This window comes from Lissotriton vulgaris, chromosome 8 (assembly GCF_964263255.1).
Source record: "Lissotriton vulgaris chromosome 8, aLisVul1.2, whole genome shotgun sequence".
Classification (NCBI taxonomy): domain Eukaryota; kingdom Metazoa; phylum Chordata; class Amphibia; order Caudata; family Salamandridae; genus Lissotriton; species Lissotriton vulgaris.
Genome location: NC_141696.1, coordinates 517,148,932 through 517,169,494, shown reverse-complemented (window position 1 = coordinate 517,169,494; position 20,563 = coordinate 517,148,932).

The window sequence follows — 20,563 nt, the reverse complement described above, 5'->3', positions numbered from 1 at the left end:
AAAGTTCTAACTCGTGACAATGCCACATATGCCATACCCTCCTTGAACACAGAACTGCCAATATTCACCAATGCACTGTCTACACTTAAACCGTGCGATTTATGGATTGTCACCGCATATGCCAAGCAAACAGGAAACTGCTTACGGCGAACATATAAGTCTTTAACAAGCAAAAACCTAGCAGAGCAACGACCAATTAGCTGTACTTCCTCAATGCCATCAAATTTAATTTTTAAAAATTCAATTCCATCTCTACTTCTGTATTTCTCAAAATCAACAACATTACCCATTGATCCATTTACCAGACCTCTTTCAACATGTAAATTCCTTCTCAAAATGATTCGGCAATTTAAACACACATTCAAAGTCTTTTCAAAACCCGCAGTTTTAGATATAGTCTTCTCTAATGAATCCAATTTTGATTTCAAATTCTCAGACAAAATAATTGTTGATCCCATATGCTCTATTCTGTCAATAGCTTCCAGTTTCACAATCTCTTGCTTTTCTAAATGCAACATTTTGTTGTTGAAGATGGCACATTCTGCAAGAGTTGGCATCAAACATATTCCGGATTTCTTCTCAGTAATTTTCTGAAAAATATTCTCAGGCACAACGTCTTGTTCTGGATATAAATTTGACAGTAATCGTGCATGTAAAGCTTCTTTCCCATGCTCGGTCACTTTTCCAATTCTAACATCTTGTAGAATATTCTTGTAATCTTCATCCTTCGCCTGACGCATATTTTCATGCAGTTCAGCATAATTGAAGTTTAACCATATATTGACGTTGCCAATGCTCCCTAGGCACTTCCTGGTATCTTCATGCGTGAGCATTTTGAACACAGGTTGTCCTTTCACTGGTGTCAGCTGCAGAAGATCTCCGAAAACAATGATGTGTTTGCCACCAAATAACACATCATACTCAGTTTTAAGAACTTCTTGCATTCTCAAATGCACAAAGGCAAGCATGACATTGGAAACCATGCTTACTTCGTCAATGATAAGAAGTTTCATTTTCCTCAAGACTCTTGAAACTTTCCAACAAGCATCTCCAGATAATTTGTGGTATTGTAATTTGTTGTCATGCTCCCCTGGCAGCATCAGTAGACGATGCAAAGTAATACCTTTAATGTTATGTGCTGCCAGTCCAGTTGGAGCGGTGACAACACAAGACAGCGATGACTCAGTCCTTTCCTGCAAATAACAAGAAATTGCTTTAATGAGGAAACTTTTTCCAGTTCCCGCTTCTCCACTCACGTACAGTCGGACAGGCTTCAACGACGTACATGAGCACTCTTTCTTCTCATGACTTAATCCATGATCAATTTGCTTGGTAACTTCATCATATATTTTCCTCTGCTCAACGTTGAGTTGTTTTTCCAAGTCTTCTAAGTTAACCGCATCCTCCTGAGCATGTGCCATGGCTCTTTCCACTTCATTCATAGCAGTGGCAGCTTCATTTTCGATAACAGGTCCTCCTAGTGGATCCTAACTCTGACTGTCCTGAGAACTGTCTCTGGCAATCTCGGCTGCAATCATTGCTTCCTGCTCAATTTCCAAAGTAAACATTTCTTGATATTTGGGAAAAGCAGGACATTCTATGGTCTCCTTGGCGGCAGTGAAAGAGTCTTTGTAACAGAGGAAATCTCCAAGCAGTTCTCTTCTGCACGCCAAGGCTGGAAAAGTTGCAAAAGTGCTAAATAGAAAAACTCCTTTTTTTCTGGAGATTTGCCACTCAATTTTCGATGGTTTACCAAGTGGCATTTTCTTTGCTTGACCAGACATCCCTCACTTCCAATTACAGCATACACTCCTTTCTCAATATCTTCTTTGATGTTCCTCTTGAATATGTAATTTTGTAGAACCTCATACAAACAAACATTCTCAAGGTGACTGCTTCGATTTGGATAATATGTATCCAACATGTTGGTCTTCAAAATGTCGGTACTGTTTGGCTCCTTTTCTGCCAAATACTCAATTTCCCGCACAGGTTTCAGAACTCGATTACGCGTTGCAGCAAGACCAAGACTCGCCCAAACGATACTCCTGGATTTGGCATAGAGACTTGCTAAAGACAACCGGTCAGAACATTCGTAAGCTCCGATTTCTCGATGCGACAACATCTTCAGACTGAAACTGTACAACTTCTTGCTGAGGCTCTTTTCATGGGAAATGTCCTCCCACATATCCTTCAATTCTGTCTTTTCTTTTTTGGTGATGTAAGATGTCACATACCAAGCCACAGCCATACAGTTGTCAGTCACAAACTGTATATCCATGTAAGCATTCCATATGGACAAAATCACTGGGTTGTAGTCGTTGATGTACTTGGACTCTTCGTTCCTTTTCAAATTGTATGTATTTTTGGGTGATTTCCTTGTCACATTATGTCGCAGAGAAGACATCAAACTGTTCACTCTTCCTTTAGAAATCACCGGTCGTGGAAAGTTGAAACGACATTTGGTGTAGAACTTGTCCTTGTTTCTGAATTTACGACGACAGTACTTTCCACAACGATGGCTTTGGAAACGTAGAACTTGTTCTCTTAGGCTTTTCTTCTCCTTTGCGTTTGGAACAGCACACGTAGAATACTGTTCTATGAAACTTATCACTAAGTCATCCGGATCTGTTCCAAATTTAGGTGCATCCTTGATCCACAGCAGCATATGTATATGAGGAGCACCTCTTGCTTGGTACTCCTTTCTCCAGAAGAAATCCAACACCTCTCCAAGAGGTGGATTCTTCTTATTCATGATGAAAGACATCATAGCTTCAAATCTATGATTGAAGTACCTGCATACATTCACTGGATCCAAAGAGCACAGTTCTCCGGGTGTCTTGAATTCGATGTTTTCAATGTTTCCATTTGCCTCTCGTAGAAATTCAAGTAAGTCTTCCCAGCCATACTCGACACAGCTCAGAGTGAGGAACCATGTCGGAGTTCCTAAGTTCCTCAGCATACATTTTAAATCACCATGACGACGGTACCAGTACTCATTAGTACCACGCTGACACGCCATGAGATTAATTAGGTGAGAATCCAAAATACTGTCTTGGACATTGACTTTATCCATAAAGTCACTTGCCGAGATGTTTCGCATCTGTATACCACTTTTCAAGATGTGGTTCACTGCATATGACAGTCCAGACAGATCGCTTTCAAACAGTAGATGAAACAAATAGGGAATGCATTGTCGAACCTAGCATCTTCTGCATACAATCGTAAAGTCCGGTATTCAGAAGCAGGAATTTGATGAGGTCGCTCATCATATCTTCCTCCTTGACCTGTTGGAAATAGCTGTGGGAAACACCGAGCTTCCAAACTTTCGTCCCAAACACTAATGGGACTCCCTTTGGCTTGTTTCATTTGAAACAACTCAATAGCATTCCCCATGACTTCCTTGGAATGCAAAGGATGAACACTATAATGTTCATATATTTCTTCACTTTTAGAGGCTTCTACTTTCTCAATTTGGCCAGCACACAAATCACTATCCTCTTCATCACTTACTTCCTCTTCTGCAACATATACATTCTTATACTACTTATTATTTTTTTTCAAATACAATGTTGCCTTTTTGACTTTCCTAACATCCACTAAATCTTGCCATATTTTCTTATTCTTTGTCGGAACCCCATTAACTAAGATAACCAGAGGTTCCTCTTCCACTTTTTCTACTCCAATTGTGTTAATGTTTTTGTTCAAATCTAGAGGCAAATAAACAACTCTTCCCTTTAATCCTCTCTGTAAATCTGATGGAGGCAACTTCCCTGTCTTTGGCTCCATTCTTACAATAGCCTGAAAGGGATGGATACTTTGAATCAAAATATATTCATAAGTATTTAAATCCTTCAATTCAGAAGGAATCTCAACCAATTCCAGATTATTATGAACCGCCCTAGCAGGCATCTGGTTTTGGTTTAATTTGTTACAACAATAACTACACACACGTTGATCCAATCCCAAATCAAAACAATTTTCTACCATCAAGTATTTTGCGAAATCCTTCCATTCACTATTATTTTCCCTTTCACTTTTTGCATATAAATCCACTAACTTAATCTGATTCTTATAATAAGTGCGTCGACAACACACACAAGTGAAATTAGGCCTCTCGCTTGATTTCACCCGAAACGTGGCAATTTCCTTCTGAAAATTATCTGTACTGGAAACCTGTACATTATCTTCAACATTACCCTCTACTTCTGGGTCAATTTGAACATTCTCATCTTTACTTCCAAAGTAACAAAACTCAATTTCTTCACAAATATTCTTCACATCTATTTCAGAACCATGCAAAAGAGCAGCGCATAATTGTTTAAGCATAATTGCTGGACTCTTAGCATAATACAACATTCTCACTAATTTCCTCACTTTATTATTATGCACTGCTAGCATCCTGAAATGATGAAAAACACTCTGGCATACTCTCCTGGAAAGACAAGCCAGTGAATGACCATTCAAACCTGTCACTTCTCTCACTCTTCAAGGATCTAATTCTTGCAACAACTTCATTTTCTGCTTCAAACTTTTCTTATTAAATGTCCGTACAAAATCACAAAGCAAATTGATGGAATCCTGTCGCGCACTGCAAATACTACTACACTTCCAAATGTACACAGGACCCTTAGGACGTCTTCCTAAAACCTCATTACCTAACACATCTTCTGTCTCTGTTGTCACAAGTTTTTCTTTTTCAACTGGACAACCATCTTTCACTTCATAAGCTCGACCACTGGTGTCAACTGCAAGCACCAAATCATTATTCTGGAAATAACTCTCCTCATTAAAAAATGCCTCACAACTTGAACTATGCATCAATTCTCCGGAAAAAACTTCACAAAAATTACTACGATTAACTACTCTCTTCCATCTACTATTTGATTTGAAATCAGAAATTACCTTGTTTAGTTTCCTAATTCTATTGATTACCAAAATAAATAACTTTCGCTTAATTTGGAAAGCCTGATCAATAATTTTCTCTACATTTTTCTTTTTCTTATAAAATGCCACTTTCTGTTGGCCTCTCTTAATATTTTTTAACAAATTGACTATTATCCTGTTGCGGATCTTTCGTTTTCGAATGTCCCTAAACTGTTGTTTCCTTCTACTATCATGCACAAAGTTATCTCTTGCTCTAGCAGTAACATTTTTGATTGATCTTTCCTTTCCGTTTAAATTGCTTCTCTTTTTCTGGACTGAAACATTTTCTGTAGAAATACTTTTTTTACTACAAATATTTCTTATGAATGATTTTGTGGTCTTACCCGGAGCTTCCTTGGTGACTTGACAAGTTTTTTTTGTAGAGGACTGCTGCAGTAATAGATGAACCTGCTGTCTTTGACGTTTTGAAGCCTTTCTAATTCGATTCTTAGTTGGCATTTTCAAATTTTGAAATGATCTGCAGTTGAATCTGTGGTAAAATATAATAAAAAATGTTATTAACCACTATTACCAAACAGTAAATCAATAACCGTCATCAAAAAATGCCCACCCTGCAACAAAACACCTATATGAAACCTGACGCAGGTTTCATGTGGCACAGGACTTTACAGCATGACACATCTGCCTAGATGCATCAAGTTGTAAATATGTCGCCACATAGCAAATCTTTTGCACCACCACTGCGTCACAAAAGTGACGCACAGTGGTACAAAACAGGCATACACCTATCATAAATCTGTCCCTAACATTTTAAATGATTGATTCAGGATGACGATAAGGTGTGGCCTATCCAGAGGTTTGTTTGAGGTGAGGCCTACTCACGGTTGCAGACACCATTATTTCCTTGTGAAAAATTTTAAAAGAATTCCTTTTCCTCAAAAACGATTTTCAAGTCATAATTTGAAAACACTGCACAGCTCCTATGTACAAAAACACCCTGTCAGTACTAATACTTCACATTATCTCCAATGACAATTTCTCAAAGAAACAAAATCTATTTGTAAAACACTTGAGACAAAGCAACATTTTAAAAACACAACTTTCTTCATAATTTTCTTCTTAAATCATATTATTCTGTATCTAAATTAAATAAATCTTTTCTCACCTTAACAAATACTTTATGAGTTTCAAAACAGTCTCAGAAATACACCAAATTGTCTTCAGCAGAACAAAGAGTATGCACTCCAGAGGCTGCAGCTATAGAAAGCACAGAAATGCTGATATTCATCACACATATCTCTCATATCAGCCAATCAAAACTCTTCCCTCTTTTTTTTCAAATCAAAACCCTTCCCCCCTCTGCCCTCTCTACCTTTTTTGCTTAGCAACCACCTCCTGATAGACCTCTGATGTTTGCAAGTTCACACAACAATGTTTCAATTGAACTCTGAACTCTCAGTGCACCTGCGTATCCAGTGCAATCTTTCATTAAATGAATTTTTCTTGACCATTCAAATTACATCTTTCAAAGAACACATCCATGCACCCTAACTTTCTGTTTTCAGAAATGGAAATCCACCAATCACTGCTAATGAATCATTAGCACTGAAACTCCACAGTTTTTTTTCTTTACAAACTCCTACTGTTTCAACTGCCCTTTCATTACCACACTTCATCTGACTGCAGCACAACCTTCTCTCACCATGTTTTATGTCTGGATTGTTGGACATAGTTACATCTACTGGGCTCAAAGGTATGCTGAGAACAGAAATTTACCTAACCTCAATTTACAAGATGTGGAAATTAAGTGGTTGGGCCACAGAGGATTAAAATGTCACAATTGATACCATTGGTGAAAACCTTTATGCATTTGCCAAAACCTGAACTGTTAATTGTGCACTGTGGAGGTAATGATTTGGGCACTTTGACTGGGGTAGGTCTGGAAATGCTTTTAAAGGACACCTTTGAGCAATTAATGGCACTTTTTCCTCAAACTGCCTTGGTATATTCAAATATATGCCAAAGACAGAAATGGAGGTGGTCGAACCAATTTTGTCCACAAATTGAGAAGTCGAGGAAGCATGTAAACAAATCTGTTTCAGCTTACATGAGAAACCATGGAAGGGCTCCATGTACAACAATAACTTGCGTTACTGCATGCAAGATATCTACAGAGGAGATGGAGTTCACTTCTCAGATGAGGGCAACAGAATTTTCATTTTGAATTTAAGACTGTGCATTGGTACCTACTTATAAGTACCTAAATGTACCATAAACCCAAAAGCTCTTCTCAGAGCTACCCTACATCTGATCACTCACAATTATTAGTTTACTCTAACTTTTTTCACTAATTTTCAACAAACTACGCTCCCCGGAGCGCTACCCGGTACGCGAACCGGAAGCTAACCGCGCGAAATTTCTAAAAAAAAAAAATTTTCCCGCACATATGGGCCTCCTCAGCCACCCTCAGAAAACCTAGGGGGTCAAGATACGTCTACCGTGCCCCCTTCTACCCATTCTGAACATTATTTGCCCTCCATCTTGTATCTTAATTCGACCGAAACACAAAATGGTGGACTCCCGTAACGCTGCTGGTTCGCGAACCGGGACGCTTCCCAGGAAGCGGTCCAATAAAAAAGGTGGGAAAGTAATTTACAGAAAAACGACTGGAGACACTCTCACCAAATATAGATTAGCTCATACTACATAACAATCCCTTTCATTTTCATAAATTTGTTTGGAATTCCATTTAGCCATTTAGCCTGTAGACCTATCTAAATACCCTGAGGTAAATTACTTCACAAAACACATCTGAAGTGTTGGAATTGACAACCAATGAAAATGTTACTTTCATTTTCATTTTTTTTTTCCTGACATTTGATTGGTTATGTACCTGAATATATATAAAAGAAGAGAAGGAAACACAGCCATTTTCACTACTACTTCCTGAACTACATTTCAAGAGCCTTTTCACCTCCCTGTAAAGTAAATTGATAATTTGTAAGTGGCACTTTAAATTAATTTGTAAAAACGTTTTTTGATAAATATTTACTGTCCCCCTGCTATAGTTATAGATACAGATAGGCTCCTCTGTTATATTTATTGATTGACTTACACTTCTCTGCTATAATTATGAATTTACTTACTTTAACTTCACTGTTAAAAAAACAGAACTACCTGTCTGAACTTAAACCCAACAGTGCCCTAACTCTTCTAATATAATTATTTTTTTATGCAATTTAAAGCAAAAAAATGGTAGGGGAGCACGAAAAAAATCAATGTTTCCTTCGACATTACATCTGAAGAGATTTTTTAATGAAGAATTTTTGGATGAAGATTTTATCTTTTGATGAACAATTTATTGAATGCTTACAAGACATAGAAACATGCATGTTTGAGGAGATTCCAGATGATGTAATGCTGGAAGTTTTATTGAACTATGAAAATTCTGACCAATACATTTTTATTTAATCAAAATAAATAAATAAATAAAAAAAACAACAAAACGAACAATCAATTAACATACAATATATGAAAAGTCTATAATTCTTTTTTCCTCATAGTACACTCCCCGGGCCACTTACCGGTTCGCGAACCGGGAGCTTTCTACGCAAAAAAATAAAAAAAAATATATTTTTTTTTTTTGCCCCGCGGGGCTCTTTTAAAACCTCCTCATCAAACCTAGGGGCTCAGGGAAGATCTACTATGCCCCCTTATGGTCATTTCCCCCTTTGTTTTGGCCTCCTCTTGACTCTAGATCCTACCGAGAGACAAGATGGCGGCCGCTACAGACTGTTTAGAATGTTTACAGACACCGGAGAGCCAATCAGCTTCGCTTCGCAAAGCTCCGTAACGCGAAAAGTACGCGAACCGGAGCGCTGTCCGGAGCGCTGTCACAGATATATATCTTTTTTTGAACGTTAATTTCTCAAAATCTACTGGAGCACATATATTGAGACCTAGCAAAGGCACATCGGGCTAACAGTCCCTACAATTTTGCCAAGTTTCGTGCAAATCCATTCAGCCATTCGGGCTAAAAGTGAGGCCAACCGCCCTATAGAAATTAACATGGGAAAAACGCGTTTTGGGACCCCCCTTTTTTCTCGGCTCAGAAACAAAATGTGCCATTTTCCTGAAAATTTCAGCCAATTCCGTCCACAAACACCAAAGTTATTAGACATAGAATTTTCAAAAGTCCCATAGGAAAAAAATCCTAACTATATATACCTACTGGCGACCGCCAGTAGGTAATATATATATATATATATATATATATATATATATATATATATATATATATATATATATATATATATATGTGTGTGTGTGTGTGTATATATATATAGATTTGTTGTTTATTCAATATAAATAACACATCAAAATGCTACAAAGAAAAATATTTTATTCTTAGAATGAACATCGCCTTTTTAGTCAAAAGATGGAAGTATAGAACATTATATTACTAACTGAAAACTTCATCTCAGTAACTTTCAGCAGTTTGATCCCTTAGCAGACTAAAATTGCTTTAATGTTGTGTGCTGAGCTTTCAAATTCTGATTCTTGACACTTTGAAACATGTGACCTTTTTTGGCTTATTTGAAATTATATGGATTTGTCAATTCTTTCTTTTCGATTATCTGGATCACTGGCAGTCTCAGCAGAGGCAGTCTGAACTTGGATATCTTTCTGTCTAGGACACATTGTGTTTCTGGTGTAAAGTTGATGACATCACAGAGCTGACTGATGTCACAGAAGTAGCTGTGGGCCAGAAGGGTCTTTGTTTTGAAGTCAGTGTGCTTTGCTGCTAACCAGAGCAACATGTCTGGCTCTGCTAGGCAGCTTTTGGTTTTCTTTTGTCTGTTGCCCCTGAGTGGGCATAACATCTTCAACATCATGGAATGGGGGGATACAAATCCGGAGGTCCCCCTGCATGATTTCTATACGGACAACAGCCCAGAAGAAGAACCTTTCATTGACAGATCTATAATGGAGAGCTTAGAAGGATATGCTTACAGAGAAGTAAAAGAACAGGCTACAGCTATAATGAATGCTGCCGTCTATCTCTTAACAATGGTCTTGAACCTGATTTCGTTCTATAACTTCCTGGTTCAGATGAAAATGTATTATTTCAAATGGCGTCGAAGTCGGCAGAAGGTGAGCTATTCATTGTCAATATTTAAAGATTTTTTGTTTTGTTTAGAAAAACAATCAGTTACATATTTTCGGCAACCATGGTTCCTCTAAAATGTAGTATGTATACATTTTATGTAAAGCAATTTAAATGAATACATGTTGGTCAAAATGTCATGAGAAGGTAGGCCTTTATGCGTGCTACCCCACCATTAGTAAAAATATCAGACCCATGGTAGAACTTAGGGCCCAATGTAGTACGTGTTTTTATAGTTGCAATCTCTGTGATTAACAAATCAAAAGATTTGAAACTGCAAAGTGAATTCACACCGTACTAAAATGAATTCTGCCTTACAAAGGGGCAGATGTATCATCCGTTTTTTTTGTCGCAAACGCTGCGATTCGGAAAATTGCAGCGTTTGCGACAAAAAAAACGGGATTTGGAATGTATCATGCAAAAAGCCTCGCAATATTAAGGAATCGCTAATTTAGCGATTCCTTAATATGGCGAGGCTTTTAAGAAATAGCAAATTGCGATTTTAGATTTGAAATGTATCAAGCATTTCAGTGTTGCGATTTTTGACTAAGAATTCGCAAATTACCATCAACTTGTAGTTGGTGGTAATTTGCGAATTCTTTTCAAAAAGCACTTTTTTTTATTCTAAAGGTACCATATGACGCTCATACATGCCCTTAGGGCATGTATGTGCGCCATATGCATGTACATGTCAAATTCAGGGGTGCAGCAGGGTGTCCTTAAGAGACCCTTGCACCCTTGATATTATTCTCAATTTGCGATTAGCTAATTGCTAATCGCAAATTGAGTATAATTTTACATTCATTCCTATGGGCCTCCTGGCCCATAGAAATGAATGGGAAATTATTCCTTAATTGCGATTAGCAATTTGCTAATCGCCATTAAGGAATTCTAAGGAATCGCTAAAAAATAGCGAAATTCTACATACATAACATTTTGCACTTCTCAAATAGCGATTCCTTAACAATCGCTATTTGAGAAGTGCAAAATGGAATCTTGATACATCTGCCCCAAAGTGTCTCCAAATCACAAACATAAGGGGCTGTGATACTGGTACCCCTCGCCTTACTGTTCCTTGTAGGTTACAAACAAAGATATGAAGCCTGTTTATGAGTTGGTCGGAATTTGCTGTGGGGCTGATAAAACTGTTGGCTGGAATTATAGGGTCCACACAATCAACATGGATCATTAATATTTCTGACAGATATATTCAGCTGCTAAGCAGCTGAAATCTCTGGCAGTGGAAATACCTGTGCAAAATGGAGAATTAATGGACAGTCGGACTTGAAATTAACCAATACCCCCCAAAATTCCTCAAAACTCGTGGGATTTTCAACCCATAATCACTGCTAATCAGCATCCCCTGGAGTTAACAGGATCTTTGGTATTGCTAATGGTGGAGGAACTGAATTAACAACTCCTGCACTGGAGCACTCACAATGAGGTACAAGGGGTGGTAACCCATTTGCAATGTGGAAGTTGACTTAGGGCAGTTTCCGCCTTGTGAATTGTGGTGAGTAGCATATGGGAGAGCGGGTTACCAGGGGAACACTGCATGCTCCTCCGATGTCATTCCCTTCATGAATATATTTTCTTTAAAAAGTAGCCCATGTCTCTTTAATGGGAATGCAAATGCAAAGAGTGAAAGTGTGCTGTCTCTCACAGGCATCTTTCCGTTTATTTAAATGGATGTCACATAGTTCGATTTGCATCTTACACATTTAATAGCCAGGAGGTTTTATTCTTAGAATGAACATCGCCTTTTTAGTCAAAAGATGGAAGTATAGAACATTATATTACTAACTGAAAACTTCATCTCAGTAACTTTCAGCAGTTTGATCCCTTAGCAGACTAAAATTGCTTTAATGTTGTGTGCTGAGCTTTCAAATTCTGATTCTTGACACTTTGAAACATGTGACCTTTTTTGGCTTATTTGAAATTATATGGATTTGTCAATTCTTTCTTTTCGATTATCTGGATCACTGGCAGTCTCAGCAGAGGCAGTCTGAACTTGGATATCTTTCTGTCTAGGACACATTGTGTTTCTGGTGTAAAGTTGATGACATCACAGAGCTGACTGATGTCACAGAAGTAGCTGTGGGCCAGAAGGGTCTTTGTTTTGAAGTCAGTGTGCTTTGCTGCTAACCAGAGCAACATGTCTGGCTCTGCTAGGCAGCTTTTGGTTTTCTTTTGTCTGTTGCCCCTGAGTGGGCATAACATCTTCAACATCATGGAATGGGGGGATACAAATCCGGAGGTCCCCCTGCATGATTTCTATACGGACAACAGCCCAGAAGAAGAACCTTTCATTGACAGATCTATAATGGAGAGCTTAGAAGGATATGCTTACAGAGAAGTAAAAGAACAGGCTACAGCTATAATGAATGCTGCCGTCTATCTCTTAACAATGGTCTTGAACCTGATTTCGTTCTATAACTTCCTGGTTCAGATGAAAATGTATTATTTCAAATGGCGTCGAAGTCGGCAGAAGGTGAGCTATTCATTGTCAATATTTAAAGATTTTTTGTTTTGTTTAGAAAAACAATCAGTTACATATTTTCGGCAACCATGGTTCCTCTAAAATGTAGTATGTATACATTTTATGTAAAGCAATTTAAATGAATACATGTTGGTCAAAATGTCATGAGAAGGTAGGCCTTTATGCGTGCTACCCCACCATTAGTAAAAATATCAGACCCATGGTAGAACTTAGGGCCCAATGTAGTACGTGTTTTTATAGTTGCAATCTCTGTGATTAACAAATCAAAAGATTTGAAACTGCAAAGTGAATTCACACCGTACTAAAATGAATTCTGCCTTACAAAGGGGCAGATGTATCATCCGTTTTTTTTGTCGCAAACGCTGCGATTCGGAAAATTGCAGCGTTTGCGACAAAAAAAACGGGATTTGGAATGTATCATGCAAAAAGCCTCGCAATATTAAGGAATCGCTAATTTAGCGATTCCTTAATATGGCGAGGCTTTTAAGAAATAGCAAATTGCGATTTTAGATTTGAAATGTATCAAGCATTTCAGTGTTGCGATTTTTGACTAAGAATTCGCAAATTACCATCAACTTGTAGTTGGTGGTAATTTGCGAATTCTTTTCAAAAAGCACTTTTTTTTATTCTAAAGGTACCATATGACGCTCATACATGCCCTTAGGGCATGTATGTGCGCCATATGCATGTACATGTCAAATTCAGGGGTGCAGCAGGGTGTCCTTAAGAGACCCTTGCACCCTTGATATTATTCTCAATTTGCGATTAGCTAATTGCTAATCGCAAATTGAGTATAATTTTACATTCATTCCTATGGGCCTCCTGGCCCATAGAAATGAATGGGAAATTATTCCTTAATTGCGATTAGCAATTTGCTAATCGCCATTAAGGAATTCTAAGGAATCGCTAAAAAATAGCGAAATTCTACATACATAACATTTTGCACTTCTCAAATAGCGATTCCTTAACAATCGCTATTTGAGAAGTGCAAAATGGAATCTTGATACATCTGCCCCAAAGTGTCTCCAAATCACAAACATAAGGGGCTGTGATACTGGTACCCCTCGCCTTACTGTTCCTTGTAGGTTACAAACAAAGATATGAAGCCTGTTTATGAGTTGGTCGGAATTTGCTGTGGGGCTGATAAAACTGTTGGCTGGAATTATAGGGTCCACACAATCAACATGGATCATTAATATTTCTGACAGATATATTCAGCTGCTAAGCAGCTGAAATCTCTGGCAGTGGAAATACCTGTGCAAAATGGAGAATTAATGGACAGTCGGACTTGAAATTAACCAATACCCCCCAAAATTCCTCAAAACTCGTGGGATTTTCAACCCATAATCACTGCTAATCAGCATCCCCTGGAGTTAACAGGATCTTTGGTATTGCTAATGGTGGAGGAACTGAATTAACAACTCCTGCACTGGAGCACTCACAATGAGGTACAAGGGGTGGTAACCCATTTGCAATGTGGAAGTTGACTTAGGGCAGTTTCCGCCTTGTGAATTGTGGTGAGTAGCATATGGGAGAGCGGGTTACCAGGGGAACACTGCATGCTCCTCCGATGTCATTCCCTTCATGAATATATTTTCTTTAAAAAGTAGCCCATGTCTCTTTAATGGGAATGCAAATGCAAAGAGTGAAAGTGTGCTGTCTCTCACAGGCATCTTTCCGTTTATTTAAATGGATGTCACATAGTTCGATTTGCATCTTACACATTTAATAGCCAGGAGGTTTTATTCTTAGAATGAACATCGCCTTTTTAGTCAAAAGATGGAAGTATAGAACATTATATTACTAACTGAAAACTTCATCTCAGTAACTTTCAGCAGTTTGATCCCTTAGCAGACTAAAATTGCTTTAATGTTGTGTGCTGAGCTTTCAAATTCTGATTCTTGACACTTTGAAACATGTGACCTTTTTTGGCTTATTTGAAATTATATGGATTTGTCAATTCTTTCTTTTCGATTATCTGGATCACTGGCAGTCTCAGCAGAGGCAGTCTGAACTTGGATATCTTTCTGTCTAGGACACATTGTGTTTCTGGTGTAAAGTTGATGACATCACAGAGCTGACTGATGTCACAGAAGTAGCTGTGGGCCAGAAGGGTCTTTGTTTTGAAGTCAGTGTGCTTTGCTGCTAACCAGAGCAACATGTCTGGCTCTGCTAGGCAGCTTTTGGTTTTCTTTTGTCTGTTGCCCCTGAGTGGGCATAACATCTTCAACATCATGGAATGGGGGGATACAAATCCGGAGGTCCCCCTGCATGATTTCTATACGGACAACAGCCCAGAAGAAGAACCTTTCATTGACAGATCTATAATGGAGAGCTTAGAAGGATATGCTTACAGAGAAGTAAAAGAACAGGCTACAGCTATAATGAATGCTGCCGTCTATCTCTTAACAATGGTCTTGAACCTGATTTCGTTCTATAACTTCCTGGTTCAGATGAAAATGTATTATTTCAAATGGCGTCGAAGTCGGCAGAAGGTGAGCTATTCATTGTCAATATTTAAAGATTTTTTGTTTTGTTTAGAAAAACAATCAGTTACATATTTTCGGCAACCATGGTTCCTCTAAAATGTAGTATGTATACATTTTATGTAAAGCAATTTAAATGAATACATGTTGGTCAAAATGTCATGAGAAGGTAGGCCTTTATGCGTGCTACCCCACCATTAGTAAAAATATCAGACCCATGGTAGAACTTAGGGCCCAATGTAGTACGTGTTTTTATAGTTGCAATCTCTGTGATTAACAAATCAAAAGATTTGAAACTGCAAAGTGAATTCACACCGTACTAAAATGAATTCTGCCTTACAAAGGGGCAGATGTATCATCCGTTTTTTTTGTCGCAAACGCTGCGATTCGGAAAATTGCAGCGTTTGCGACAAAAAAAACGGGATTTGGAATGTATCATGCAAAAAGCCTCGCAATATTAAGGAATCGCTAATTTAGCGATTCCTTAATATGGCGAGGCTTTTAAGAAATAGCAAATTGCGATTTTAGATTTGAAATGTATCAAGCATTTCAGTGTTGCGATTTTTGACTAAGAATTCGCAAATTACCATCAACTTGTAGTTGGTGGTAATTTGCGAATTCTTTTCAAAAAGCACTTTTTTTTATTCTAAAGGTACCATATGACGCTCATACATGCCCTTAGGGCATGTATGTGCGCCATATGCATGTACATGTCAAATTCAGGGGTGCAGCAGGGTGTCCTTAAGAGACCCTTGCACCCTTGATATTATTCTCAATTTGCGATTAGCTAATTGCTAATCGCAAATTGAGTATAATTTTACATTCATTCCTATGGGCCTCCTGGCCCATAGAAATGAATGGGAAATTATTCCTTAATTGCGATTAGCAATTTGCTAATCGCCATTAAGGAATTCTAAGGAATCGCTAAAAAATAGCGAAATTCTACATACATAACATTTTGCACTTCTCAAATAGCGATTCCTTAACAATCGCTATTTGAGAAGTGCAAAATGGAATCTTGATACATCTGCCCCAAAGTGTCTCCAAATCACAAACATAAGGGGCTGTGATACTGGTACCCCTCGCCTTACTGTTCCTTGTAGGTTACAAACAAAGATATGAAGCCTGTTTATGAGTTGGTCGGAATTTGCTGTGGGGCTGATAAAACTGTTGGCTGGAATTATAGGGTCCACACAATCAACATGGATCATTAATATTTCTGACAGATATATTCAGCTGCTAAGCAGCTGAAATCTCTGGCAGTGGAAATACCTGTGCAAAATGGAGAATTAATGGACAGTCGGACTTGAAATTAACCAATACCCCCCAAAATTCCTCAAAACTCGTGGGATTTTCAACCCATAATCACTGCTAATCAGCATCCCCTGGAGTTAACAGGATCTTTGGTATTGCTAATGGTGGAGGAACTGAATTAACAACTCCTGCACTGGAGCACTCACAATGAGGTACAAGGGGTGGTAACCCATTTGCAATGTGGAAGTTGACTTAGGGCAGTTTCCGCCTTGTGAATTGTGGTGAGTAGCATATGGGAGAGCGGGTTACCAGGGGAACACTGCATGCTCCTCCGATGTCATTCCCTTCATGAATATATTTTCTTTAAAAAGTAGCCCATGTCTCTTTAATGGGAATGCAAATGCAAAGAGTGAAAGTGTGCTGTCTCTCACAGGCATCTTTCCGTTTATTTAAATGGATGTCACATAGTTCGATTTGCATCTTACACATTTAATAGCCAGGAGGTTTTATTCTTAGAATGAACATCGCCTTTTTAGTCAAAAGATGGAAGTATAGAACATTATATTACTAACTGAAAACTTCATCTCAGTAACTTTCAGCAGTTTGATCCCTTAGCAGACTAAAATTGCTTTAATGTTGTGTGCTGAGCTTTCAAATTCTGATTCTTGACACTTTGAAACATGTGACCTTTTTTGGCTTATTTGAAATTATATGGATTTGTCAATTCTTTCTTTTCGATTATCTGGATCACTGGCAGTCTCAGCAGAGGCAGTCTGAACTTGGATATCTTTCTGTCTAGGACACATTGTGTTTCTGGTGTAAAGTTGATGACATCACAGAGCTGACTGATGTCACAGAAGTAGCTGTGGGCCAGAAGGGTCTTTGTTTTGAAGTCAGTGTGCTTTGCTGCTAACCAGAGCAACATGTCTGGCTCTGCTAGGCAGCTTTTGGTTTTCTTTTGTCTGTTGCCCCTGAGTGGGCATAACATCTTCAACATCATGGAATGGGGGGATACAAATCCGGAGGTCCCCCTGCATGATTTCTATACGGACAACAGCCCAGAAGAAGAACCTTTCATTGACAGATCTATAATGGAGAGCTTAGAAGGATATGCTTACAGAGAAGTAAAAGAACAGGCTACAGCTATAATGAATGCTGCCGTCTATCTCTTAACAATGGTCTTGAACCTGATTTCGTTCTATAACTTCCTGGTTCAGATGAAAATGTATTATTTCAAATGGCGTCGAAGTCGGCAGAAGGTGAGCTATTCATTGTCAATATTTAAAGATTTTTTGTTTTGTTTAGAAAAACAATCAGTTACATATTTTCGGCAACCATGGTTCCTCTAAAATGTAGTATGTATACATTTTATGTAAAGCAATTTAAATGAATACATGTTGGTCAAAATGTCATGAGAAGGTAGGCCTTTATGCGTGCTACCCCACCATTAGTAAAAATATCAGACCCATGGTAGAACTTAGGGCCCAATGTAGTACGTGTTTTTATAGTTGCAATCTCTGTGATTAACAAATCAAAAGATTTGAAACTGCAAAGTGAATTCACACCGTACTAAAATGAATTCTGCCTTACAAAGGGGCAGATGTATCATCCGTTTTTTTTGTCGCAAACGCTGCGATTCGGAAAATTGCAGCGTTTGCGACAAAAAAAACGGGATTTGGAATGTATCATGCAAAAAGCCTCGCAATATTAAGGAATCGCTAATTTAGCGATTCCTTAATATGGCGAGGCTTTTAAGAAATAGCAAATTGCGATTTTAGATTTGAAATGTATCAAGCATTTCAGTGTTGCGATTTTTGACTAAGAATTCGCAAATTACCATCAACTTGTAGTTGGTGGTAATTTGCGAATTCTTTTCAAAAAGCACTTTTTTTTATTCTAAAGGTACCATATGACGCTCATACATGCCCTTAGGGCATGTATGTGCGCCATATGCATGTACATGTCAAATTCAGGGGTGCAGCAGGGTGTCCTTAAGAGACCCTTGCACCCTTGATATTATTCTCAATTTGCGATTAGCTAATTGCTAATCGCAAATTGAGTATAATTTTACATTCATTCCTATGGGCCTCCTGGCCCATAGAAATGAATGGGAAATTATTCCTTAATTGCGATTAGCAATTTGCTAATCGCCATTAAGGAATTCTAAGGAATCGCTAAAAAATAGCGAAATTCTACATACATAACATTTTGCACTTCTCAAATAGCGATTCCTTAACAATCGCTATTTGAGAAGTGCAAAATGGAATCTTGATACATCTGCCCCAAAGTGTCTCCAAATCACAAACATAAGGGGCTGTGATACTGGTACCCCTCGCCTTACTGTTCCTTGTAGGTTACAAACAAAGATATGAAGCCTGTTTATGAGTTGGTCGGAATTTGCTGTGGGGCTGATAAAACTGTTGGCTGGAATTATAGGGTCCACACAATCAACATGGATCATTAATATTTCTGACAGATATATTCAGCTGCTAAGCAGCTGAAATCTCTGGCAGTGGAAATACCTGTGCAAAATGGAGAATTAATGGACAGTCGGACTTGAAATTAACCAATACCCCCCAAAATTCCTCAAAACTCGTGGGATTTTCAACCCATAATCACTGCTAATCAGCATCCCCTGGAGTTAACAGGATCTTTGGTATTGCTAATGGTGGAGGAACTGAATTAACAACTCCTGCACTGGAGCACTCACAATGAGGTACAAGGGGTGGTAACCCATTTGCAATGTGGAAGTTGACTTAGGGCAGTTTCCGCCTTGTGAATTGTGGTGAGTAGCATATGGGAGAGCGGGTTACCAGGGGAACACTGCATGCTCCTCCGATGTCATTCCCTTCATGAATATATTTTCTTTAAAAAGTAGCCCATGTCTCTTTAATGGGAATGCAAATGCAAAGAGTGAAAGTGTGCTGTCTCTCACAGGCATCTTTCCGTTTATTTAAATGGATGTCACATAGTTCGATTTGCATCTTACACATTTAATAGCCAGGAGGTTTTGCGACTTCCTATGAATTGGTATCTTGGAATGCAGCAGATTAGTACATCAGTGGTATCACAAAATAAGGGATAGGTTTCATGGTAGTGCCTGTGGTTGTACAAAAAACACGTTTGCGCCCTGCCCAATTGTCATTAGGCTTTTATTTCCTTATCCTAGTGGGCAAAAGGAGGATGGGCTCAAGCTATAAAAAAAAACTAGGGCAAACTTTTAGTGCTGGAGTGGTCAACATCTAAGCGTTGTGTGTCTTATAGTGCATACAACCACAAACATCTCCCTTTACGGAACAAACCTCCATTTAAGACCAAGACACAGGACGTCCACTTTGCGTTGATTCCTATGAACTGCTAGGCCTCTTAAGTAATCCAGACTCTCATTCGAGTACAGTTACACATTTTGCGAAGAAACATATATGCAGTGCTTTACCAGGGGTAGCGTTGGTGGGAGGCATTATGGATGATACTCTTTTGAAGCATGGTAAATTCCTGATGTTATCTTTACCCTGTTTAGTAGGATTCAGTTTCTGAACTTTGAAATAAATGAACTCTCAGTTAGACTTGACAGGATGCAAGCCCATGACTTGCCTCATGGCTTTCATAGACAAATCTAGACACAAATTAATGTTGCATATTATAACCTTCGGATCACAGCAGGGATGGGTTTTTGCTTTTATATGAACATCACTTGCTGGGAAATCCAGGGATTTTTACAATGATAAAAGCAAAAGCATAAGTCCTGTTATGCAAAGTGATGGCAGCTAAAAATCAAGAACTGACTATAGGTGTCAGGGGACATTTGGTCCAATCCTTACAACATGTGCACGTGGCACAAACACGTGCGCCTTATTTTCGTGAATGTTCTGCCCTAAGGGCAGTCAAAAACCTGTGCTGACTAGAGGTAGAACATTCAAGTGAAATAGAGAGTGGCTGCTTCAAAGATGCTTCGTGTTTCACAGGGCAGGCAGCAAACCGCAACTGAGCAGCCTTTTAAGATAGCGCCTGTGTTACTTATGCACCAGTGCTGTCAGTACTCTACAAAGGGCCACAACTGGATCTCTATTATGTAGTAAATGACTTCTCCACTGTTCTCCATTAAGTAGAATGTACCATGACATCATAGAATGCCTGGGTGTCTCTCTGGCTCACAGTGTCAGTTGGTCAACTCATGCTGAGCTGCTTGGAGCTTGCTCCTGGTGGGGCTACATCTGTACTTCCTATCTTCTCCTACACATCTATCCTAGAAGAGTGCTACAATAAAGGATT